This window comes from Nelumbo lutea, chromosome 3 (genome assembly GCF_056320005.1).
Source record: "Nelumbo lutea isolate HS-2025 chromosome 3, American lotus-T2T, whole genome shotgun sequence".
In the NCBI taxonomy this organism is placed as follows: domain Eukaryota; kingdom Viridiplantae; phylum Streptophyta; class Magnoliopsida; order Proteales; family Nelumbonaceae; genus Nelumbo; species Nelumbo lutea.
This window is the reverse complement of record NC_142686.1, coordinates 90,077,958-90,105,838: the sequence shown is the minus strand read 5'-3', so window position 1 is coordinate 90,105,838 and position 27,881 is coordinate 90,077,958.

Below are 27,881 nucleotides of genomic sequence, written 5' to 3'. Positions count from 1 at the left end.
ACATTTTGTCTAAAAAAAAAAAAGTATTTACAAACCAAAATGAATAGAAAAAAAATTTGCAAGGTGCGCAAATCTTTCCACCTTTAAAGAATAATAAAGAATTAATCAGATCTAGACGCCCATAACTAAGAACCAATTTCTCAGAAAAATAGTAAACTTGTGCAAATCGGGTAGAACAATTTCTGCCCATTTGCACGGGTTTAGATCTGGTCCAGATTTAGTTCAAGACTTGAACCTAGCTCTGATACCACTAAAGGGATGGGAGATGCATCATATGGATGGCCGAACCATGTAGGGTGGCTAGGCAAATTTTCAAAAAAAAATCTTTCTCCCATTCAAGAATCCTATTCCCTGATTTAGAAAAACTGCATTTTTCAAGGTTTGTTCTTGAAACAAACTGGACCAAATTTGAAATCAAGATTAAGGAGAGGAATACCTTATATGGAATCCATGCAAAAATATCCTCCCAGCGTAGGTGTTCACACCCAAAGATGGTACCAAATCCTTCCTCCATTGAAGATGACACAGCTTAGGGTGAGGTAGAATCAGCAAGTGGATTCTTTAGCAAGAACCCCAATTCTTTAACAAGAATTGTGTAGGTATGTGAGCACAGCTTCAAGATTGTTTCTTCCACCAAGAAACAATATCAAAATCCAATTTTGATCACTCCAAGAGGTGGAGATCAAATAGGGTAGGGCGACAAAAACAAAGAGAGAAAGAACTTAATGTAGAAAAATCAGTCAAACTGTGTGTCTTATTCCAGTTCACCCTCCTCCTTTATATAGACATTAAAGAGTTAATCTCCTAATCTGATTAGGAGTTTCTTGATCCAAATCATTATTTGGACCTATACTCTTTAAGTGATAAGGCTTATCCCTTATCTTATCTGCAGATCAAGATCAACTTCTCCTAATCCAATTAGAAGTTTTCTAATCCAAATCTTTATTTGGATCTGGACTCTTTAAGTGGATAAGAGTTATCCTCTTATCCTTATCTATTGATCCATACCCAGATTCACCCCTTTATTTAATTCATCAAATTAACCAATTTGAAGTGGGCTTTAGGCCCATTAAGCTTTCAGGCTCACTTCCTTTAATGCTGACTAGCTTGGCTCTCTTTGTATGGCGTGGAACCCTATCATTGATCTCCATAAAAGCCACATGGGTTCAGCCTAACTTCTATTACAAGGCTTGGTCGGATTCTCTACTAAATACAGTGAACCCCTGAATCCATCAGTATGGGCTCTTAATGGGCCCAACATTTACACTAAATGGTATTTGGGTCTAGCCATCTTATGAAGGCCCAAGGACTATGGGTAAATGTGAGATTAGCCCATCAAGTAAAAGCCCTAAATGGTCTTACACTTAAACTCTCAGTCCTTAATGATCAAACACTACCCGACAAGAGAGGACATCTCTCTTGGTTGCAAGGTACAATGTTGCACTCTCTACTCACATGGATCCCGAGAATTAAAATATTTTCAAACAATTTGTGAAACCATAATATATATGTATATCTCTATATAAATATATTTTGCAAAACAAATCTCAATAAGTTTGAAATCAACTACTGGCAATTTAGGTTTCCATCAGATAGAGTGCATTCCCCAATCATTGACTTTGTCTGACAAAGGGGCTGATCCTGTAACTATGATCACCCACTTAGGTGAATTCTCGGATTGCCCCAACGTACCCAAGTTTTGACCCCTCTAAGGATCTCACTGATTGGCATATCAGTAACAGCCCAATCTGACACCTAGTGTGGTACCATAATCGAGTGTAGGGTCAGGTGTAATATTCCATTTTTTCTTATCTATCTCCATGGTATAGGGCAATACTAGAATTTGGTTTGGTTTAGGGTTTCAAAAAAACCCACATTGCATGTGCCTCAGGTCTCACCCTGGCAGCTAAGACAAGCCACCCCAATCCACTTGGCAGCACATTTGTGTCATCCTTACCAAGATAAACCTCCCCAAGTCTATCCAACGGCTATGAAGATTCTAAAGTAACATGAGTCACATTAGTCTCATTAGTGTCCAATTTAAAGGTATTACATGGAAACACACCATATAAAATGAATCAAATATGTACTTTTATTCATTTACAATAAATGTCATAATGTACATCAAGCTTATTGGAGCTAAGGGCATACACTATCTAATAACTGGTTGAACCGAATATGTGGTTCAATAGGGTCTGTTCTTAGTCCCAAAAATTTGATTTAGGCTAGGGGTTTGATGGTCCATTACAAGATGCAATTTGGCCCACCCTATAAAATCCAGTTTTGACAAGTTAAAACTGCATTAGCCCATTTTCAACATAATTGCTATATGGGGCGATCTACCTTTTGCAATTTAACCCATATACCTAAATAATGTTATTAGATAATATTATGGGCTTTAATGGGTTGATATTGATTTAACTTGAATTAATTAGGGTTTTACAATTGATTTATTTGATTGGATCATTTATGTGATGCATGTGATGTATGTATGTATGTGTGATGTGCTATGTATATGGACTATAAGTACTTGGCTCATGATCATCCGATTAGTGGATCTCTACACACACTATGACCGCTAAAATGATTGAGAGCCAAATAGTTCATGACCATTGTCTAAAGATGATGGGCTACATCAATGAACTGAAGGCTCTTGGGTCAAGGCTTGATCATGTCACCAAGATTGATGTCGTCCTAAACTCCTTGCCTCACTCATTCATTCAGTTTCTCATGAACTATAATATGAATAAGTTAAATGTTAGCCTTTAGGAACTTAGCAATATGTTGCAAATGGTTAAAGAACTGATTAAGAAGGACAAACTGATAGCCATGCTTGTTGAAGGTGGCAATTCGAGTAAGAAAAAGATAAGGGCAAAGAAGAATGTGGAGATCAAGAAGCAAGGTAATTTCAAATATTTTGTTATAGAGACCAATTTGCTGGTCACTTTTGCTTCCTGGTGTATTGACTCTAGGGCTTCTACTCATGCATGTAACACATTGTAGGGGTTCAAGAAAAGTAGAAGACTGAGTGACAGAGAAGTTATGCTCTACTTGGAGACTTCTACAATAGTTGCAGATACAACCATAAGAACTACAGAATTAGTTTTCAAAGAAGGAATTATTGTAGTTAAAGATTGTCTTTATGTACCTACACTTAGAATAAATTTGATTTTAGTTTCAAAGTTGTGCATGGATGGTTATTCTATTTTGTTCAATAATGTGATTACTATTAAACGGAATAACAAATTACTCACATACAGAGAACTTGCTCCATCCTTCACTAAAAACAAACTTAACCGAAACTACATCGAAACTAATCCCCAAGAAGAGAACTCGTGATACAGTTAATTCCACGTGCCTGTGGCATTACCGACTTGGCCACATTAATATAGATCGTATCACACGGTTGGTAAAGGATGGTCCTTTGGATTTTCTAACTATTTAAGATCTCCCAACCTGTGAGCCTTGCCTTCAGGGTAAGATGACGAAACAACCATTTACAACTATGCCTAAAAGATCTACAGGCACACTTGACCTTATACATACTAATATATGCAGTCTCATGAATGTTAGGACACGTAACTGGCACGTTTATTTTATAACATTCACTAATGACTTCTCACGGTATAGTTACGTGTACCTAATGGGACACAAGTCTGAATCCTTTGAAAAGTTCAAAGAGTTTAGACAAGAAGTCGAGAATCAGTTGGGGAGACAAATTAAGGCCCTTTCGATCAGATTGGGGAAGCAAATATCTCTCCGATGAATTTTGGGACTACTTGAAGGATACTGGGATTGTATCACAACTAGCCTCCTACAACACTACAATTAAATGATGTATCGAAGAGGAGAAACCGGACTCTATTGGATATGGTCTGTTCACTTCTCGTTTACTCAGAATTGCCTATATCCTTTTAGCGTTTCGCTTAAGAAACTGCAATTTTCGTGTTGAACCAGGTTCCATCCAAATCTGTTCCTAAGACTCCATATGAGCTATGGACTAGTGAGAAACCAAGTGTAAGATACTTGAAGATTTGGGGGGTGTCTAGCACATGTTAAATGAACAAGTACTGACAAATTAGAATCCAAAACCAACTATTGCTTATTTGTAGGTTACCCTAAAAGCTTTGTAGGCTACTTATTCTATGATCTGAAAGAGCAAAAGGTGTTTTGCAGTCAAAATGCCTACTTCCTAGAGGAAGATTATATCTTGGACAATCATCATTAGGAAGTTGTTCTTGATAAGAAGAGCTCAGGGGTAGTGGGAGATGTCCCACAAGCACCAGATAATAACCAACTTAAAAGGTTTACTAGGTATCTAGGCCTCCAATTCGTTACAGCTATAACCAATAAAGGCATGGTAGAAGCCACCACCAGTGAGGAAGATCCTGTGACTTATATGCAAGCTATGTTGGACATAGATTCTTTGAAGTGGGTAGACGCCATGAAAGCCGAGATGGACTCGATGGAGACCAACAAGGTCTGGACTCTTGTAAACCCGTCCCCTGGGGCGAAAGCAATTGGTTGCAAGTGGATTTACAAGAAGAAAAAGGTCCTAGATGGTAACATTGAGACCTATAAAGCTCATATTGTGGCGAAAGGGAACACTCAGAAAGAGGGAATCAACTATGAGGAAACCTTTTCGCCAGGGACCATGCTTAAGCTATTAAGATCCTGCTAGTTGTAACAACATACCATGATTACGAGATTTGACAAATGGATGTCAAAACTGCATTCCTGAATGGAGATCATACTGAAAATATCTACATGCAACAACCGCAAGGTTTCATTGCTACAGGTCAGGAACACATGGTGTGTAAACTCAATCGATCCATATATGGACTTAAGCAAACTTGTAGGAGCTGGAACATCTAGTTTAACTTTGAGCAAAATCCGGATGAGCCCTGTGTTTACAAGAAGACAGTGGGAGATAAGGTTACGTTTTTGGTTTTGTATGTAGATGACATTATACTCATTGGGAATGATGTAGGAATGTTAACTACAGTCAAAGTATGACCTTCACAATAATTCTCCATGAAAGATCTTGGAGAAGCCTCCTACATCTTGGGACTTCGGCTCTATAGAGATAGATTGAAGAGGATAATAGGATTATCCCAATCTACTTACATTTACAAGATTGAAGAGGATAATAGTATGAAGAACTCCAAGAAAGGAAATGTTCCTTTCGGGCACGGAGTCACTTTCTCCAAGGGCATGTCCCCCAAGACTCCCGAGGAGATTGAAGGCATGAAAGAGACTCCCTATACTTCAGCCATAGGGACATCATGTATGTCATGCTGTGCACTTGGCCTGACATTGCTCAAGCAGTAAGTGTGGTAAGTAGGTTCCAATCTAACCTAGGTTAGGAGCACTAGACAGCTGTGAAACACATACTAAATTACCTTCGAAGGACAAAAGAGTTTTGTCTGGTATTTGATGGTAGATCACTATAGATCTAGGGGTATAATGATGTCGATTTTCAGTTAGACCCGGATGATAGAAAGTTTACATCTAGTTACATCTTCACGATGGGGTCCTGTGTAGTCAATTGGAAGAGCAGCAAATAGGGGTCCCCTGTAGATTCCACAACCAAGGCCGAATACATTGCCACAAGTGAAGCTGCCAAGGAAACCATTTGAATGAAGAAGTTCACTTAGGAATTAAGAGTAGTTCCATCTATCACATCACCCATTCCACTGTTGTGTGACAACAATAGTCATTGCTCAGGCTAAAGAGCCACGAGCCCACTCGAAATTGAAGCACATCGAGAAGAAGCGCCATGTACTGCAGGAGATTATTTGTAGAGGGAGCGTCCGGATTCAAAAGGTAACGTCAGTGGAGAGTGTAGAAGACCCATTAACTAAGCCACTAAAAAAAAGTGTTTGAGAAACACGTGGAAAATATGTGACTCTGGCTTGTACCCAATTGGACCTAAGTGCAAATGGAAGTTGTTAGATAGTTATGCCCTTAGCTCTAATCAGGTTGATGTACTTAATGACATTTATTATAAATGAATAAAGTGCATAATTGATTCATGTTATTTTGGTGTGTTTTTGTGTAATACCCTTAAACTGGACACCAATGAGACTCGTGTTAGTTTAGAATCTTCACAGCTGTTGGATAGACTTGGGGAGGTTTATCCTATTAAGGCTGACATTAATGTGGTGCCAAGAAGGTTGGGGTGGCTGGTCTCAAGCTACTAAGGTAAGACCCAAAGAGCACGTAGTGTGGGTTTTCTTAAAACTTTGAACCAGACCATTTTCCAATTATGCCCTGGACCTTGGAGACAGATGGGAAAAACTGGAAAGTTACACCTAACCCCTAGACTCGATCATGGTACTACACTAGGTGTCGGGTTGGACTCTATTTGATATGCCAATCAATGAGATCCTTAACTGGGTCAAAACCTGGGTATGTTGGGCAGTCTGAGAATTCACCTGAGTGGATGATCATAGTGATAGGATCAGCCCCTTTGTCAGACAAAGTGAATGGTTGGGGAATGCACTCTCTCTGATGGAAACCTAAAACTATCAGTAGTTGATTTTAAATTGTTGAGATATGTTTTGCAAAATATATTTATATAGAGATATACATATATATTATGGTTTCATAAAATTCTTGCAAAATGTTTTAATTATTGGGATCCATGTAAGCAGAGAGTGCAACACTATACATTGTAGCCGAGGGAGAGGTCCTCTCTTGTTGGGCAGTGTTTGATCATTATGGGCTGAGAGGTTAAGCGTAAGACCATTGAGGGTTATACCTGATGGGCTGATCTTGTATCTGCCCACAGTCCTTGGGCCTTCATAATGTGGCTGGACCCAAGGACCATTTAGTGTAAATGTTGGGCCCATTAAGAGCCCATACTGATAGACTTAGGAGTTCACTGTGTTCTGTAGTGAATTTGGCCAGGCTTTGTAACAAAGGTTGGGCTGAACCCATGTGGCTAATGTGTGGATCAATGCTAGGGTCCCACGCCATACAAAGAGAGCCAAACTAGCCAGTATTTAAAGGGTAAAGTGAGCACTGTGACTTAATGGGCCTAAGCCCCATTTCAAACTGGGCTTAAGTGATTTAATTAAATGGGCAAATTTGGATTTATAACCTGATTAAGATTAGCAGTTGGATAAGATAAGTCTTATCCAACTTGAGAGTTCAGATTCAAATATTAGATTTGGATCAAGAAACACATTCTTAATTGGATTAGAAAGCTGATCCAGAAAATGTTATAAATAAGGGAGCAGATTCTATAGAGAGATCACTTCTTCTCTGTAATCTTTTTCTTCCTCTGCTCTTGCCGCCCTACCTAGTTTGATCTCCACCTCTTGGAGTGATCAAGAACTATTCTTGATATTGTTTCTTGGTGATGAAACAATCTGAAGTCATGCTCACACAACCCTACACGATTCTTGTTGAAGAATCATAGGTTCTTGCCAAAGAACCCTTATTGTTGATCCTGCCTAAACATTCGCTGTGTCATCTTCAGTGGAGGCGGATTTGGTAATCTTTAGGCGTGAACACCTACATTAGGAGTTTTACATTGATTTTGTATCAGGTACTACCCTCTTCCCAATCTTATTTTCAGATTTGGTCCAGTTTGTTTCAAGACCGAACCTTCAAAAATGCAGTTTTTCTAAATGAGGGAATAGGATTCTCGGATGAGAGAAAGAAATTTTTGAAATTTCGCCCAGCCACCCTGCATGGTTCGGCCATCCATATGATGAATCTCCCATACCTTCATTATCGTGCCTAAAGCATCCTTCATTCTGGAGCTCCTACAAACTCAGTAATCACCAAGAGCAATCACACACACATAACATATTATCCTTGAGCAAGTACTTGTCATGAAAGTTATAGTAGTACTCTCCATTACGAGTAAATTGATCCTTGATTATAATTAATATTGCGGAATGCATAGGTATCATACAATTTTATTGATAATGCATCAATCAAGAGTTCAAGACACATATTATATAGAATTTTACAAATTAATACATGCACAAAGCCATTATTATTTGATTTTCTATTATAGTCTAAGGCAGAAACATATGCAACTATTATATTTGAATCATTATATCATTTTTCTATTTTACTATTTATAATTTTTAACATTAACAAAAATGTCAACTAAAAATTGAATTCTCAAATATTTGGTAAACAATATTTTCATTTTTGTAAAAAATGAGTTTGTTATTATAAAATATAAATTAAAGTGTTAATTAATAATTTATAAAAATATATAATCCTAACATAAAATATATGAAATCTATTAAAATTTCAAAGATACATATCATATGAAAATTCATAAATTTTAATTACTAAAATAATTATTCCATTATTAATATTTTTATTTTTATAAATATTATAAAAAAAATTTTTTTTGATATAAATGTATATTAGTGGATTTGATAGATTCAAGTTACTTTACATTTTCAAATATTTTGTAAATAATGTTTTTACTTCTGTAAAAAATAAGTACATTGTCATTTAATGCAAATTAAAATATTAATTAATAATTTATAAAAAATTTAAGTTACATGTGCAAATTTAAAAATTTTAAGTATTAAAATAACTCTTCTATTTTTAATATTTTTAAATTTCTTGAAATTAAAAAGCACTTTTTTATGTAAATGTGGATTTGATAGATTATGTATTTCATTGGTTTACAAAATACTAATTTTAAATTGTTAGATAGTCTTGTATGCCCTTAGCTTCAATCGGATTTGATGTACTTCTGTTATTTAGTGGAAATAAATTAAAGTGCATGTTTGATTCATGTTGTTTGGCATAATTCTGTGTAAGACCCTAAAACTGGACACTTATAGAAACTTGTGTTAGTTTTAAATGTTCACAGCCATTGGATAAGTCTGGGGAGATTTATCTTGCCAAGGCTGATACTGGTGTGCCACCAAGTGTTGGGATGGCTTCTTTCGGCTATCAAGGTAAGACCCAAGGCACATGCAGTATGGGATTGCTTGAACCATTAAACCAGACCAGATTTTCAGTATTACCCTAGACCTTGGACACAGATGGGCAAAAACTAGAAAGTTACACCTGACCCCTCGATTCGATTATGACACATCACTAGGTATCGGATCGGGCTGTCTTTGATGTGTCAATCAGTGAGATCTTTAGTGGGGGTCAAAACCTGGACATGTGGGGCAGTTTGAGAATTCATCTGAGTGAGTGGTCATAGTGACAGCATCAGCCCCTTTGTCAGACAATGGTAATGATCAGTAATGCACTCTCTGTGATGGAAACCAAACTGCCGGTAGTTGATTTCAATCGTTGGAATTTTGTTTTGCAAAATAAGATATATATATATATATATATGTATGGTTTCAAAAGATTTGCAAAAGGTTTTAATTCCCGGGATCCACCTGAGTAGAGAGTGCGGCACTGTTCCTTGCAGCCGAGAGAGAGGTCTTTTCTTGTCGGGCAGTGCTTGATCATTAAGGGCTGAGATGTTAGGTGTAAGACCATTTAGGATAATACCTGATGGGCTAATCTTGCACCTGTCCACAGCCCCTGGGTTTTTATAAGATGGCTTGGCCCAGGGACCACTTAATGTAAGTGTTGGGCCCATAGGGTCCATGTGATGGGCTCAAGGGGGTCACTGAGTCTTTCAGTGAATTCGGCTGGGCCTTGTAATAAAGGCTGGGCCGAACCCATGTGGCTGGTGTGTAGATCAATGCTTGGGTCCCATGCCATACCAAGAAGCATAGCTGGGCAGCAGGTTGGAAATTAGTTAAACACTGAACACTTAATGGGCCAAAAGCCCATTTCGAACTAGGCTGATATGATCACCAGTTCATAGGGCGAATCTGAGATTAGTGTTAGTAAAAGGATTGGGTCTTTGACCTTATCCACTCTAAGAGACCAAATTCAAATTAGATTTGATCTGGTAACCTCCTAATAAGATCAGGAGTTAACTAACTTAATCTGCCGATAGGATTAAGATTAACTTCTATCCAAATACTGATTTGGATTGGGATAACTCCCAAATTATTGGGAGGTTTCTTAATCAAGAAGAAAGAGGAGAAAACCCTAGCAGAAATATCAGATTTCGAACTAGGGGGTTTTGAGTAAGCAAGAAACACATCCTGCAATTTGAGATTTGATCTCTCACAGACTCTAGAGAGAAGAGACAATTCTGCCCTCTTCGTCCCTAGACTTCTCCTCCTTTAGCCGCTGCCACTACCTGTTGGAAGATTGGATCTTTGTAGCAACAGGAAGTCAAGAAAGCAGTTCTTGACAATAGTCTTGCAAGTTTCCAGAGGGTTCTTGTGAAGAATCCAGTGTGTAGGATGCACCCTGCTGGTTCCGTTCCATCCACAGCTATGTCATCTTCAGTAGGAGCGGATCTTGGTCACTTCTTTGGGCGTGAACACCAACTTTGGGAGATATTATTTCTCCGGATCAGGTATAATCCTTCATGTTTCCTTTTGGTTCAGATTTGGTTTGTTTATGGTTCAAGTAGGATCCTTGAATAATGTATTCTAAATTTAGGGAATATGATTCCCAGTTGGAAGAAGGTAGGAAATTTTTTTTTGAAATTCGCCCCCCATTCCGCACCTTTCTTGGCGTCCATTAGATGGATCCTACCATTCTTTCATAAATATTATTCTTTTAAATTTGTACTTGGAGTTGTTGAAGAAAAGTGTATGTTGCTTGTTTGGTGGCTTGGTGGTTAAAGATGCATTTACTCTTGGTAGGATGCACTACGACTAGAGGTGTATCCTACCAGTCATACGTATTGGTTGGTACCATACGATATACACTGATATGCTGGTGTATCGAACTGATATACACAACTAGTAGCATCCACCTCCGGTCGTAATGAATCCTGTGCCAATATGGTCTGATACCAATATGATATGCCCTGTATTAGGTGTATCATATCAATATTTTAATCCTTGATGACACGTCACTCTTCACTTCTATTGCACCAGGTTCCCATTGCATCATGGTCTTGCGCCCTTGTTACATCTAAAATGTTCTTATCACCACTAATCACAGCCTCATCATAGTTGAGTTCCTCCTCATCACAGCTTTGGGAGCCTCAGGCTGCATCACACTTCCTCCTTAGAAGGGTTTCCGATGCTGATCCTACAAAAAACAAGAGATGAGTAGATGTTTCATCATGGCATGGCTTACTTGTATTGGTGTTTTAAAAGTTGATCCAAAGGCTAAACTGTTTTCACCTCTGATTTGAAGATCAACAATTCGACCATTTGGGTCAAAAAGGATAGACCATGACATGTGATCAATTTAAATATAAATAGAAAATACATACATATATGACATAAAACAAATAATATGTAATTGCATTCTACATGTAATATATGTATTATTTTATGTCTAATTTATATTTTTATTTCTTTTTTTATTTTGGAATATGGGATCTCAAAAAGCTACCCAAAATAAAAAAAAAGGAAAATTGTGCCCAAAGTTGTGGCCTCTAAAAATTTGCATATACATGTAACTTGTAACCCATGACTCGGGTATTGGGTTAAATGAGTCAACGGTTCCAACAATTTCTTTTTATCAACTCTTGAGTTTTAAAAGAATATATATATATATATATATATATATATATATATATATATATATATATATATATATATATATATATTAAAATTTGACGGTCCATGTTAGCATGTCTCTCCTTTGAGAGAAGCTATTCATCTATTTTCTCCATTTTTTGCATTTTTTCTTATTTTCTTTTGTTTTAGAGATATAAAACATTAGTCATTGCTTATCTTGATTAGATTAATAAAGATGCACACTATTGGAGAGAGATTTTTGGGTTTTTCTGCATGTTATTATTACATTTAAAAAGACATTTAAGAGAGAGAGAGAGAGAGAGAGAGAGAGAGAAAATAGTAATAATATAAATAGGTTGAGGTTAAACAATCAAAAAATTATTAATTTAAAAATCCATTAATTTTCACTAAAATTAAATATTAAAAAACATAGTAAATATTAAAAATGTGTTTCAATTACACTTAAAAATCAAACTTAATAAATGCTAATAAAAATAAGAAATTTAAATATAAAAATATTAATTGATAGTTTTAATAATATTATTAGATAACTTATGAGTTGAGAGACCTTTATTGTGCATAATGAACTCATTAAAAATGATAAAAATTAATGAAAATTTAAAATGTAAAACATGTTTTATTAATAGTATTTTATTGCAAAAGAAATACTTATATGCAAAATTGTTGAATAATAATAAAAAAATACCAACAATTAACTAAAAATCCGGAAAATTCTGAAAAGCCTAAACATAATTAAAATACTAAAAATAATTACAAAATATTTAAAATTAACACTATTTTATATTAAAAATAATAAACAATTAATATTATTTTATTATTAAAAATACCAAAAATTATTAAAAAAATGCCAAGCTAGAAATTATTGAAAAACATTGAAAATTAGCTTTATTTTTTATTAACTATGGTATTTATTTATTTATTTAATTTATTTGTACTAAAAGCAAATGCAAATTAATTTTGTAGTGGCTAATATGCAAAAATAAACGCTGAAAATACTGAAAATTATTGAATAATACTCATATTAAAAAATTACTGAATAATAATAAAATAACACCAAAAATTAATTAAAAAATTAAACTAATTGCATTTTATTGCAAAAAAATACTGAATAATAATTAAAAATAATATACTTTAATTATTAATAGTAATATAATTAAAAATAATAGTTTTTAAACTGTAATTAACAATAATTATACTTTCAGCTATAAGTAGTAGAAAATTACATTTAATTACCAAAAAAAATACATTTGATTAGTTTTAGCCAAGAAATTAGAAATATTTCTAAAAATATGATAATTTCCAAAAAATATTGTATTTTTAATAAAACAATATTTTAATAATTACAATATTTTAATAGCTAACAATATTGTAATAATTAATAATAAAAAGTAACAAATCATTTATAACTTAACCTAAGCTGATTAGATCTATAAATTAGTAGGCTCAAGCAACTACTTTCTTCTGAGTTAGGTCTAGCTGAGATATGCACCATGCCCACATATTATCAGGGATAATTAGATTCGAAATCTAATTGGGTATCAAATTTTTGGAGTCCATTGATGGCTTTAGAGGATAGGGCCCAAGCTAAACAACCCCTAATAAGCTCAACTTGGAAGTTATATGCATATATGGTAAATATTTTTATATAATATTTAAATAACAAATTTTATATTAATATATAGAAATGTTATATATTTTTTATGCTAGACTAAAATTAAATAAAAATTTTAATTTGTAAAAAGTCATAGTTTTATAATTAACACGGCCTCTTTATCAACAGAAAATGTGCAAGCCCGAGCCCAAGCCAAACCTAATCATCGGACCTAGATCTTGAGCCCAAGCCCAACCCTTATATAAAGCTCGAAGGTCGAGCCCGATCTCGAGCTGTACACAAAATTATCCCAGGGGAGGGAGCCACGGCCCAGGATGCCCCCATGGGCTAGCATGGCATGGCCGGCCTGCACTTTGTGCAGGAAGCATGCAGGTTGTGTTGTGCCAGCCCAACACAACCCAATTTACACCTCTACTTGAACCCGCCACCCAATACTATGGATAGGGCAGGAAATTGAAGGATTCCCCACCCTAGATGAGGAGTGGGGTGCCTTGCCACTGAACTTGCTCGACATTGAGGAATGGTTTCTTTGCCCAAAACCCACTTGACAATGGGGATGGGGTAGAGAGTGCGGCACTGTTCCTTGCAGCCAAAGGAGAGGTCTTCTCTTGTCGGGAAGTGCTTGATCATTAAGGGCCGACAGGTTAAGTGTAAGACCATTTAGTATAATACCTGATGGGCTAATCTTGCATCTGCCCACAGTCCCTGGGTTTTTATAAGATGGCTTGGCCCAAGGACCACTTAATGTAAGTGTTGGGCCCATAGGGTACATGTGATGGGCTCAAGGGGTCACTGAGTTTTCAGTGAATTCGGATGGGCCTTGTAATATAGGCTGGACTGAACCCATGTGGCTGGTGTGTAGATCAGTGCTTGGGTCTCATGCAATACAAAGAAGGTCAACTGGGCAGTAGATTGGAAACTAGTTAAACACTGAACACTTAATGAGCCAAAAGCCCATTACGAGCTGGGCTGATATGATCACCCATCTAAGGGGCGAATATGAGATTGATGTTAGTAAAAGGATTGGGCTTTTGACCTTATCCATTGTGGGAGACCAAATTCAGATTAGATTTGAATCTAGTAACCTCCTGATAAGATCAGGAGTAAACTAACTTAATCTACAAACAGGATTAAGATTATCCCCTATCCAAATATTGATTTGGATTGGGATAACTCCTAATTAAGAGGATTTCTTAATCAAGAAGAATGGAGGAGAAAACCAATTCGAGAATACCAGATTTCGAATAGAGTTTTTCCAATGGAGAAGAAAGTCTTCTGCATATAGAGATTAGATCTTAGAACTCCAAAGAGAAGAAAAGCTACTGAGTCGTCTTCGTCCCAGGAGTTCTCCTCCAGCCGCCGCCAACCCCTCTTGCAAGATTTGATCTTTGCAATAGAATGAAGTCAAGAAATCAGTTCTTGACATCAGCCTTGTAGAAAAGATTGAAAAGAATTCAGTGTTCAGAGTTTCCAGTGGGTTCTTGCGAAGGATCCAGTGTGTAGAACGCACCCTGTTGGTTCCATTCCATCCACAGCTGTGTCATCTTTAGCAGGAGCGAATCTTGGTGTCTTCTTTGGGCGTGAACACCAACTTTGGGAGATACTGTTTCTCCATATCAGGTATAATCCTCCTTTTTACTTTTGGTTCAGATATGGTCTGATTATGGTTCAAGTATAATCCTTGAATATTGCATTCTAAATTTAGGGAATATGATTCCCAGTTGGGAGAAGGTAGGAAAATTTTTGAAATTTGCCCACCCATTCCGCACCCTTCCTGGCATCCATTAGATGGATTCTACCATTCTTTCAGTGTTATCAGAGCCACAGGTTCAAATCTTGAACCAAAAGAAAATCAGATCTGAACCTGCGCAGATGGACAGAAGATGTTCTGCCAAGTTTTGCACAGATTGTTGTTTTTTTTTCAAGAAATTGTTTCTTGTTAAGGGCGATTGATCTGAAATTAATTTTTGTTAAATCCAAAATTTATTTAGAACCATTCTTTATTTATTTTGATTTAATGGACTATTCAAACCTAGAGATCGCAGTGCAGATTTGGCGCAGATGGTCTGCGCACCTTTTTCCCTTTATTTATTCAATTCAATTCGGTCTGTAAATAATTTTTTTTTATTTTTCTAGACTAAATGTATAGGATTTGATCAAAAATGTAAATAATTAATAGAAATAGGATTTTTGTTTTTTATTTTATTTTCTTGATTAAAGAAGAAGGAAGAAGAAGGTGGCGCTGGAGATTTGCAGGTGGAGAAATCATTCTCTACGATTCGCAATTTGTGAAACTGCAACCCTAGTGATTGAACTCTGTTTTGCAGGTGGTGCGAATAGTCCATAATTGATTTGTGTTTTTCTAAAATCAAAATTATTAATTTCAGATCTTTCATGAATTAATTCATGAATTGAAAATCAGTTTTAGACCATTTCGGACTAGATTGGACCAAAACTGTTTGGACCGAATCTGGGGTTCGAAATAGGGACTGTTTTCAGTCCATTTTTCTCACACTTTCATTCCAAATCTGATGTTCAATTACAGGGATTAATTTGGCCCACTTGTAAAGCCCAATTTTAAAAGGTTAAAACTACAAAAGCCCACACTTGTGAAAAAAGTTGTATGGGCCAAACTGCTAATTCCGATTCAACCCATACACCTAGTAGACATTAATTGTAAATGTTATGGATTTCATATGGGTCGTTTAATGGGCTTTACAGCATTTGATTGATTGGATCAATTCCTCCTTTTTCATGTGATGATTGGATGTTTGATATGCTGCGACCATGGGCCATAAGCACTTGGCCCATGATGATTCGTTAGTGGCTCTTGCGCACACCATGGCTGAATGTACATCATTGCCATGGTGTCCCTTAAGGTCATTGGATGACCCTTCCTTTCTTGGTGGGCCCCACAACCTTGAAAAGGAATGCCTACGGAACCCCTAGCCGATTAAGGCCCACCAGAAATCTGACTTTATGAAGGTCAATGGGAGCCACTTTGGTTTGACCTAAATTAGAACTAGGGTGTAATTTTGTTCCCTCCAGCAAATATGAATGCATGTGATAGGGAGATCCATATGATGGACTCTCTAAAGGCCTTCCGTCATTAGCACAATGATGAGTTCATCAATAATGAGGAAACACACCATAAAATTGGGCTATCCATTTGCTGTTGGATCTGTTAAAGTGTTTCATAAGACGATAGGGGCGTCATAGACCGATGTGGGAGGGGCTTCACCAGAAAATGGGAACTCTCTCACGGTATCTTGGCTTAACCTGAATGTGATGGGTGTGCATTCACTGGACAAAAAGGTTTACCTGAAAATGGCTCTGAACCTTGTCTGACAGAGGCCAAAGGGAAACTCATCTGATGAGTGGATATGATCCGTCACAGAAAGGTGGTGGAGTTATGCAGCTGAAACAGTTGGCTTCACGCACCCCATGTGATTTCCCACATTTCCAGAGACATTCCGTCATCTCCGTCACTGAGAAAGGAGGGAAATCTCAGAGATGAATAAATGAGAATGGAACATAAATTAAAAGCCATATCTATGTAGGTAACTTGAATCAAACTAGGGTTGTGGACTAATGATTTTGCTGTTTTATCAAAAAATGGGTAACAATCAATTTGCAAAGCTTCTAGATGATAACAAGCTTAAGGGCCCAAACTATGCCGACTGGCACAGAAATCTTATGTTGGTCCTAACTTCTGAAAAGTTAGATAAGGTGGTGAAAAATCCTGCCCCAGAGTGTCGGGGCGATAGGGCTTCTAAGGCCCATAGGAGGGACCACCAAGATTGGGAGGATAAGAACTCCCTAGCCCATTGCTTTGTCATTGCCTCACTAGACAACTCAATACAGAGGCAGTTCAATCAGATCGAACTAGCCAAGGACATATTGGACAGTCTAAAGACAATGTATGAAGAGCAGAACCATTCTACTCGACAGAAGGTCCTGGAACTGTTCATGATCGCGCAGATGTCCAAAGGGCAGAAAGTTCATGACCATTGTCTTTGGATGATGGGCTACATTAACGAACTTGAAGCCCTTGGATCCGAGCTAGATCTTGGCACGCAATTGGATGCCATCCTGAATTCTTTGCCCTCTTCCTTTAATGCATTCACAATGAACTACAACATGAATAAGCTGAATGTCCGCGTCCAGGAACTCAGCAATATGTTGCAGAGGGCCGAGGATCTACTAAAGAAGGATGAGCCTGTGGTTATGCTTGCTAAAGCTAACAAATCGGGCAAGAAAAAGAGAAAGGCAAAGAAGCCCCATAAGAAAGCTGCCAAACCTAAGAAGCAGAAGAAGAACAAGGCATCTGATGTATGTCACTTCTACAAGCAGACCGGCCACTGGAAGAGGAACTGTCCTACCTACCTGGAATCTAAGAAAGGTAATGTCGAAACTTGTGTCATAATTGAAACTATGTCGGTCAAAAATCCCAAGAAAAGAAATCGTGATACAGTAAATCCCACGTGCCTCTGGCATTACCGACTTAGCCACATCGCTGTTGACCGAATCACAAGGCTGGTGAAGGATGGTCCTTTGGATTTTCTAACTATAGAAAATCTTCCAACTTGTGAGCCTTGCCTTCAAGGTAAGATGACTAAGCGGCCATTTGACGGTAGGCCTGAAAGATCTGCAGGCACACTTGACCTAATACATACTGATGTATGTGGTCCCCTGAGTGTTAGGACACGAAATCAACACGTGTATTTCATCACCTTTACAAATGATTTTTCACGATATGGTTACGTGTACCTAATGAGACACAAGTATGAGTCATTTGAAATTTTCAAAGAGTTCAGATAGGAAGTCGAGAAACAGTTAGGGAGAGAAATCAAGGCCCTTCGATCAGATCGAGGAGGCGAGTATCTCTCTAACGAATTTAGGGACTACTTAAAGGTCAACGGGATAGTATCACAATTAGCTCCTCCTGCCACACCTCAACTCAACGGTGTTTCAGAGAGGCGGAATAGGACCTTGTTGGACATGGTCCGGTCACTTCTCGTCCACTCAGAATTACCCACATCCTTTTGGGGATATGCATTAGAGACTGCTATCTACATATTGAATCGGGTTCCAACCAAATCGGTTCCAAAGACTCCCTATGAACTATGGATCGGAAGGAAGCCAAGTGTAAGACACTTGAAGGTTTGGGGTTGCTCTGCACACGTTAAAAGAACAAGTGTGGACAAGTTGGAATCCAAAACCAGTCGTTACCTATTTATAGGCTACCCAAAAGATTCAATGGGTTATCTATTCTATGACCCAAGTGAGTAGAAAGTATTCTGCAATCAAAACGCCCAATTCTTAGAAACTGATTACATCCTGAACACCCATGTCAAGAAATAGTTCTTGATGAGGAGAGCTCAGGTGCAGTGGGAGATGTCCCACAGGCTCCAGGTAGTGACCAACCTAGAAGATCCACTCGGGTATTTAGGCCACCAGTCCGATATGGTTATGACCAGGATAGTTACCTGGTGGAAGCCTTGACTAGTGAAGAGGGTCCTGTAACTTACGTGGAAGCTATGTTAGACATAGATTCCCAAAAGTGGGTGGAGGCCATGAGAGTTGAGATGGAATCAATGAAGACCAATGGAGTCTGGACTCTAGTAGATCCACCCTCCGGGGTAAAAGCAATTGGTTGCAAATGGATCTACAAGAGGAAGAAGGGCCCCGATGGCAGGATTGAAACCTACAAAGCTCGTTTAGTGGCGAAAGGGTACACTCAGAAAGAAGGTATCGATTATGAGGAAATTTTTTTGCTCGTGGCCATGCTCAAATTAATTAGGATCTTGCTAGCTGTAGCAGCATACCATGACTACGAGATTTGGCAGATGGATGTCAAAACCGTGTCTTGAATGGAGATCTTAATGAAGATATCTACATGCAGCAGCCGTAAGGCTTCATTGCTGCTGGTCAGGAACACATGGTATGCAAACTTAATAGATCCATATATGGACTTAAGCATGCTTCTAGGAGTTGGAACATCTGCTTTGATTCCGCTGTCAAAACATTTGGCTTTGTGCAGAATCCGAATGAGCCCTGTGTTTACAGGAAATCCAGTGGGGATAAGATCACCCTTTTGGTGTTGTACGTGGACGATATCCTACTCATTGGAAATGATGTAGGAATGTTGACTTCGGTCAAGGTATGGCTATCACAGCAGTTCTCCATGAACGATCTTGGAGAAGCTTCATATATACTGAGTCTTCGACTCTATAGAGGTAGATCGAAGCGGATAATTGGATTATCCCAGGTTGCTTACATTGACAAAATTGTCAAAAGATACAACATGGAGAACTCCAAGAAAGAAAATGTTCCTTTCAGGCATGGAGTCACTCTCTCCAAGAAGATGTCTCCCAAGACTTATGAGGAGATTGATGGCATGAGAGACGTTCCCTATGCCTCAGCCGTAGGGAACATCATGTATGCCATCCTGTGCACTCACCCGAACATAGCTCAGGCGGTGAGTGTGGTAAGCAGATTCCAGGCCAACCCAAGGCAGGAGCATTGGACTGCTGTGAAGAACATACTTAAATACCTTCGAAGGACAAAAGAGTTTTGTCAGGTATTTGATGGTAGTTCACTACAAGTTCTAGGGTATACTGATGCCGATTTCTAGTCGATCCAGATGATAGAAAGTCTACATCTGGGTATGTTTTCACGATAGGATCATGTGCTGTTTGCTGGAAAAGTAGCAAACAGGAGTCCACTGCAGACTCCACAACCGAGGCCGAGTACATTGCCGCAAGTGAATCTGCCAAGTAAGCCGTGTTGATGAAGAAATTCATACACGAATTGGGAGTGATTCCGTCTAGCACATCACCCATCCCGTTGTTGTGTGACAACAATAGAGCGATTGCCCAAGCTAAAGAGCCTCGGGCTCACTCGAAGTCAAAGCACATCAAGAGGAAGTACCATGTACTACGGGAGATCGTTGGTAGAGGGGACGTCCTAATTTAGAAGGTAGCATCAGTGGATAATGTGGTAGACCCATTGACTAAGCCACTGACACAGAAGGTGTTTGAGAAACACGTGAAAAGTATGGGACTCCGACTTGTACCGGATCGGACCTAAGTGCAAGTGGGAGCTGTTAAACAGTTTTGTATGCCCTTAGCTTCGACCCAATTTGATGTACTTTTGACATTTAGTGTAAATTAATAAAGTACATGTTTGATTCATGTTGTTTGGTATATTTCTATGTAAGACCCTAAAACTGGACACTTATAGAGACTCGTGCTAGTTTTAAATGTTCATAGCCGTTGGATAAGTCTGGGGAGATTTATCCTACCAAGGCTGATACTGATGTGCCACCAAGTGTTGGGATGGCTTGTCTCGGCTACCAGGGTAAGACCCAAGGCACATGCAGTATGGGATTGCTTGAATCCTTGAACCAGACCAGATTTCCAGTATTGCCCTAGACCTTGGAGACAGATAGGCAAAACTGGAAAATTACACCTAACCCCTGGACTCGATTGTGACACTTCACTAGGTGTCGGATCGGGCTGTCTTTCATATGTCAATCAGTGAGATCCTTAGCGGGGGTCAAAACCTTGATATGTTGGGGTAGTCTGAGAATTCATATGAGTGAGTGATCATAGTGATAGGATCAGCCCCTTTGTCGGACAATGGTAATGATCGGGAATGCATTCTCTCTGATGGAAACCAAATTGCCGACAGTTGATTTCAATCGTTGGAATTTTGTTTTGCAAAATTAATATATATATATATATATATATATGTGTGTGTGTGTGTGTGTATTTATATGTACGGTTTCAAAAGATTTGCAAAAGGTTTTAATTCTCGGGATTCATGTGAGTAGAGAGTGCAGCATTGTTCCTTGTAGCCGAGGGAGATGTCTTCTCTTGTCGGGCAGTGCTTGATCATTAAGGGCCGAGAGGTTAAGTGTAAGACCATTTAGGATAAATATTTGATGGGCTAATCTTGCACCTACCCACAGTCCCTGGGTTTTTATAAGATGGCTTGGCCCAGGGACCACTTAATGTAAGTGATGGGCCCATAGGATCCATGTGATGGGCTCAAGGGGTCACTGAGTTTTTAGTGAATTCGGCTGTGCCTTGTAATAAAGGCTGGGCTGAACCCATGTGGCTGGTGTATAGATCAATTCTTGGGTCCCACGCCATACAAAGAAGCCCAACTGGACAGCAGATTGGAAACTAGTTAAACACTGAACACTTAATAGGCCAAAAGCCCATTATGAGTTGGGTTGATATGATCACCCATCTAAGGGGCGAATTTGAGATTGATATTAGTAAAAAGGATTGGGCTTTTGACCTTATCCACTCTGGGAGACCAAATTCAAATTAGATTTGAATTTGGTAACCTCCTGATAAGATCAGGAGTAAACTAACTTAATCTACAGATAGGATTAAGATTATCCCCTATCCAAATATTGATTTGGATTGGGATAACTCCTAATTAGGAGGATTTCTTAATCAAGAAGAAATGAGGAGAAAACCAATTCGAGAATACCAGATTTCGAATAGAGTTTTTCCAATGGAGAAGAAAGTCTTCTGCATACAGAGATTAGATCTTAGAACTCCAGAGAGAAGAAAAGCTACTGAGCCATCTTCGTGCCAGGAGTTCTCCTCCAGCCACCGCCAACCCCTCTTGCAAGATTTGATCTTTGTAGTAGAAAGAAGTCAAAAAACCAGTTCTTGACATCAGCCTTGTAGAAAAGATTGAAAAGAATTCAGTCTTCAGAGTTTCCAGTGGGTTTTTGCGAATGATCCAATGTGTAGAACGCTCCCTGCTGGTTCCGTTCCATCCACAGCTATGTCATCTTCAGCAGGAGCGAATCTTGGTGTCTTCTTTGGGCGTGAACACCAACTTTGGGAGATACTGTTTCTCTGGATCAGGTATAATCCTCTCTTTTACTTTTGGTTCAGATCTGGTTCGGTTATAGTTCACGTATAATCCTTAAATATTGCATTCTAAATTTAGGGAATATGATTCCCAGTTGGGAGAAGGTAGGAAAATTTTTGAAATTTGCCCACCCATTCCGCATCCTTCCTGATGTCCATTAGATGGATCCTACCATTCTTTCACTATTTTGCTCCAAGAACAGGATGGTCTTTTGAGGTCTTATTGAAGGGGCTGTTTGATATAATTCGTATTTCAAATATAAATGTCACCACAGCAGCACATAGGCATTTTGAGTTTAATAATCAATTTTCTGGTTGGAGATATTTTGAGTTAAAACAGTACACTTTTCATAGAAATCCATGTTATGAGTGTTTCAAGAAACACCGATTCCTCTGAAAAGAAAGTCTCAACACCCTGACTGACGTGATTTTGATGTAATATTGACATGGATGAAAAATACAAATTTCTCATCAAAAGATTGATTACAGACAATGATGCCTGTGTTTCAAGTATGAATAGTGTTTCAACTTAAAACATTGCTACATGAAAGACCATTGCTACAAAACACGACCTAAAAATTTAATGAAGATTATGAGTAAGCCTTTTTAACTCCGATAGCATCGACACTTGGCCATGGGAAGCTATAACCTCATAGAGGAGATATTCTCATATACATTTTTTTTTCTTGGATACCAATTAGATCTATGTTTGTGTTTAGAATAATGCTTTAAAAAATGATTCGGACCGGAATCGTTCTGTTCACTGGTTTTTGTGTTGATGTTTCAACTGTTTGGTTCAAATAAACGGTCTGTTCTAACAAAAGAAAAATTAAAATAATTAAAATAAAATGACCAAAACTGTTAAACGGATCGATAATTCAATTGCTCCATTGATCAATTCAATAGTTTTTAGTTAGAAACCAGGTTTAGATTAAAACAGAACCAATTGTCTGAACAATTCACAAGCCGAACAGTCTGACTGTTTGGGTCAATGACGATTCAAAAACATTGGTTTAATTAGAATGGCCAGTTTTTCTGTTCATTTGCTTACTTGTAGAGAGTGGATTTATAAAAATATAAAAGAAAAAGGAGAGAGAGAGAGAGGGTTTTACAAGTGGCCATAATTCAGAAAATGTGCTTCAATATCAGTGGTTTGATTTATAACAAGGCCGTGAAGTTGGCCACATAAGACCATTTCGCCCGTGACTGACGAAATCATTTCTCTTTACTAATAGTCTAATACCACACGATGGGACATGGGATAATTAGAAGTGGCAGCCTTTTGTGGGTCCACCTAGTTTCCAAGTCATCCTTTTCACATTACAAAAGAGATTTATTTTCCTTCCTACACATGAGAAAGGTACGTAGGACAGCATTCCCCATACATTATTCCCTTGTAAAATTTAAAAAGGATAAGGCATGAAATGATACATGAGAATCCTCTAACATGTTTATCATTCATTGGCTTCCAAACATACCTTTGTCTTTGTCTGAATTTCTGAATCAGTTAGCCATAAGCACAGTAGGATTCTCAAGGATCACTGAAAGAAAATCATTGCAACGTTTTAAAAAACGTTCTGGCCATCAGTTTTGGGTTAATTTTCTGATCGTCCGATTTGAACGAATGATCTATTTTGACAGACAAATTAAAAAATAAAAAAAATAATTAAAATTAACAAACAGTTAAAACTGTTAAATGAATCGATGGTTCAATCATCTGGGTTAATAGGTTGTTAATTTTTTCAATAGTTTTTATTTTTTGGTAAATCGGAATCAGTTGCCTGGATGGTTCCTAGGCCGAATAATTCGACAGTCTCAGCGGTTCAAAAACCTTGGTTCATAGTGAAAGGAAATGAACACATACATGGGTGTCAGGCTGATGACATGGACAACATCCTTCCCCCTTATTAAAACACCTAGACAAATTTGAGCCAATAGACATGGATGTTATGGAACTAATGCTTGTTAATTGGTGATTGAGATAGATCATACGGGTACATGCGTGTAAAACAGGCTATATAACCAATTATAAATAGGGATTTTTGGAGTGTTCCGTACACATAACACCTACATGGACCCTTTCGTGGTTGTTGGATGTGACCCTTCTATTTTGATCCAAGAACAGAATGGCAATTTGAATGTCTGTGTGAAAAGAAGAAATTGAAGGGAGATCATGACTGAATTTTTAAGTAAGTGAAATTTGAGATAGCTTGGCCATGCCAAACTATAGTCTCTTCTAGAAGGCACTTGAGCTAAGTTTTGTGTATTGAACTTTTGATTCCCTTACCTCATTTTGGAACCACTTTAAAGAGTGAATTTGCAAGAGATATCCAAGAAACATAAATAAGAAGAAGACACATTGGTCATGGAAAATTTAGATTCAAGCTGCATTTATAGGGGGTGTTTGGTTTTGTAGCATTGTGTTGCCATTGCTTTTGGGTTGATCATATGGGTGGATTTGAGTTGTGCCGAGTCAAATGTTTGGCTATTCGAGTTTAGTTAAACAGAAAAATATGAGGTTCAATATGGATAGACAAGGTCCAATCCAATCCAATAAATACTTTGAACCATTAAATCTGTATTGGTCTAATTCAATATATTTTATTGATCCATTCAATATGTCCAAATTAACTTTGATTTGGATGGGATACAACCCAAAATCTGTCCATTGACACCCCGACCCTAAATTAGGCATGCTTTGTAATTAAACAATTTGATGGAACCTATTCCAATGTAATGTGTTGAAAGCCTTTGTGATAGGCCCGTAGGCCTTGTGTTCACCCTGTCCCTGTTCCCACTCTACGTCCCCACAAACCTCTAACCCATTATAGCTTAGGCCCAGGCCTGGCCTGGCCCAGGGTTCTAGTCCTGAAATATAAGCCCTAGCCCAAGTCTATACAGGCCCAGGACAGGCCAGGCCAGGCTTGATTCTACGTCAATGTCTTTCATATATATATAATACATTACATATCTATAATATTTTATATTAAATGACAACATGCATATAAACTTATTTTATACATTATGTAATATAAAATATTACATGTAATATAAACTATACATGTCATATTATAATATTTATATATAAAATATATAATATAATGTAAAATAATTTGTATACATACATATACATTATACACAAAATGTGTAACTTTAAATATATGCGGGCTGTGCTTGAAGTATTAAGCCCAATCCTGGCCCTAAAATTTGCGGGCCTAATGTGGGCCTAGGCTTGGGCCGAGCTTGAACATAAAACCCAGGCCCAAGCCCCGAATTTCTGGGCCAAGCCGGATTGAAATGATCACCCCTACCCATTAACCCGACTATTTCAATAAATAAAAGAAAGAAAAAAAGAAAAGAAAAGAGAGAAAAAAATTATTCTCCCTATAGACATAGTGAGACACTAAGGCCCCGTTTGCTTTTTGGTGAGTTATTTACCTAGGTAAGTGTATTTACCAATGTTCTTTTATTTTCCAAGTAAAAAAGAAAATGATCATTTTAGCCATAAAAATCTATTATTAAATGGGGCATTTTTGTCTCATGCAATTGTTGTAATCTTTCCCCCATGTTGAAAAATTATTTACCCATATAAGAAATGAAGATCACTAGAAAATAAACATTCTTGATTCCCACATTAATCTGAAAAAAAAAAGAGTATTTTCTATTGACTAACTTTCCCCTCCCTCAAAATCCAAAAAAACAAGAATGTAAAAGACAAATTTTTAGGATAAAGCATAAAAAGGTGGTTGAGTTGTTGGATAATGGGCATCAGATCTATGGGATTGTTAGCCTGTTGCAATTCTTTAAATATCAATACACCCGATACGTAAGAACCCTGTGTATCAGGGGTTTTCAAACTTTTATTTTTCAACAAGGGAGTCGGTTTTAGGCCTGACCACCCCCTGAAATTGTCAAAAACTTAATATATAATTTATTTAGACATATCGGGGGACTAGGTTAAACCATCTGGGTCAATAATGATTTAAAAAGCATTAGTAAGAATAACCCAAAATTTTCACACCGATAATTTCTGCTTCTGGATTGAGGAAACCCTAAATCTTCATATCATTTTTGTTTCCTTCTACCATTACCACTTATTTGTGTACTCTGTAAGGCTGTACAGCCTCAGAGACAAACACATGGAAGGATACTCTCCACCAGGTTGGCTCTGGTACCGATTTTCCGTAGAGCCAAGGTGGTGTTAAGTCACTGTGAGTTACATCAACTGTGCTAACTTACAACAGTCCTTTCCCTAACCACATCAACAATAGCAAACAAATATTTCTCCCTAATGTTTGTATCATTGCATCCCCTCCACATGCATTCAATAATTCAGCACCTAATCATCCACTTTCTTTTATTTCCTTTATATATATGTGTCTCATCTGTTTAGCTAGATCATCTCTTTATCTTTTCTTTTTCTTCTTTTTTTTCTTTGCCAGGTGGAAGTAACCCTAGCTGCACCCTGGTCGCTGAACCGGTTACAAATCCAATATCATAATCAGAACCCTAAAATTCTTGTTAATGGCATTGTCTGTCTAACGAATTTGAGGAAGACATTAGAAGGAGATCTTAAATTGCTTGACAAAGACTCAGTCTTATCACCCTGTTCTTTACTTTGTGATTGGCTTGAAAGAAAATGTAGAGGTTGTACAAGTTTCCCTACCTTTTCTTTCAAACCAAACATACAAACTCATTAAATTATTGAGAGAACCCACATAGACCCAATAAATATGCACCTCCAAATTTGTCTTTCCTCCTTTAACCAAGACATAGATTTTGTGATACCTACTATGTATTGGTTTGTTTCTTATAGGGTAGCAAAGACTATGATGATGATAAGGTTTCTAATCACATGGTTCATGCGTTGGATGGTCTAACCGTCCGGTTCAATCATTTTACTTTTTTCAATTAAATAAATAGTTATGGGTTCTGATTTAATTTCATTTTTTATAAAATATAAAATATGTAATTTCGGGATCTTTGATGAAGTCAACATTTTTAAGAACCAAGAATCCACAAAAAATGTTTTGGCTGGCGGTTCCTGGTCTGACCGTCCGTCCGGTCAACCCCAAGTCAGACAACATTATTCAGTCAGGCTCCAATCTAATGGGAAGGGGAAAGGATGATTTAGTGGAGTCTATGGCTGTTACATAAATCAGATGGATAATCTCCCATCAATGACTGACACGTGTCAATCCAACAATGGGCCAGGAGTTCGGATTTCTTCATTTTTTTTTTTTGTGGAAGGAGTAGTTGGGAGAGAGAGATTATAGAGAGGGTAGGTTTAGGACCCCATCCATTCACATCGAAACATTAATCCTCTTCACATGCAGAGGCTGAACAGGATCCTCAACAACCTCCCATTGGGCCTCACATGTTATTGTCTTGGCCCAAAAGAAAAAAATTATAAATAATGAAAAGGACTGGGCTTAGATATTCAGGTTAGATATAGTAATTCACGACTCACCATATTGGTTGGTCCCACGGCTTGAACACCACTGATTAGAAGACACATCTAAAGCTTCTCTGATCTAGGGCCCCATCAACAATCTTTGATTGTGATAGTTTTCCACTCTTGGGGTCTAAATAAATAGTGATGTGGATCCTGCAATCTTTGAATAGTTCAAGACTAGTGTATTCTAATGCACTGGTCAATCACAGGATCTTACAAATGATCCTGCTGCTTCCTAGTATGATCAACACTGTTGGATTGTATAGGCCGTTGCAATCCAACCATTGAATTATGCATAAATGACAACAGGAGATGGAGATAATTAAGGTGATGCCGAATCCAGGGCA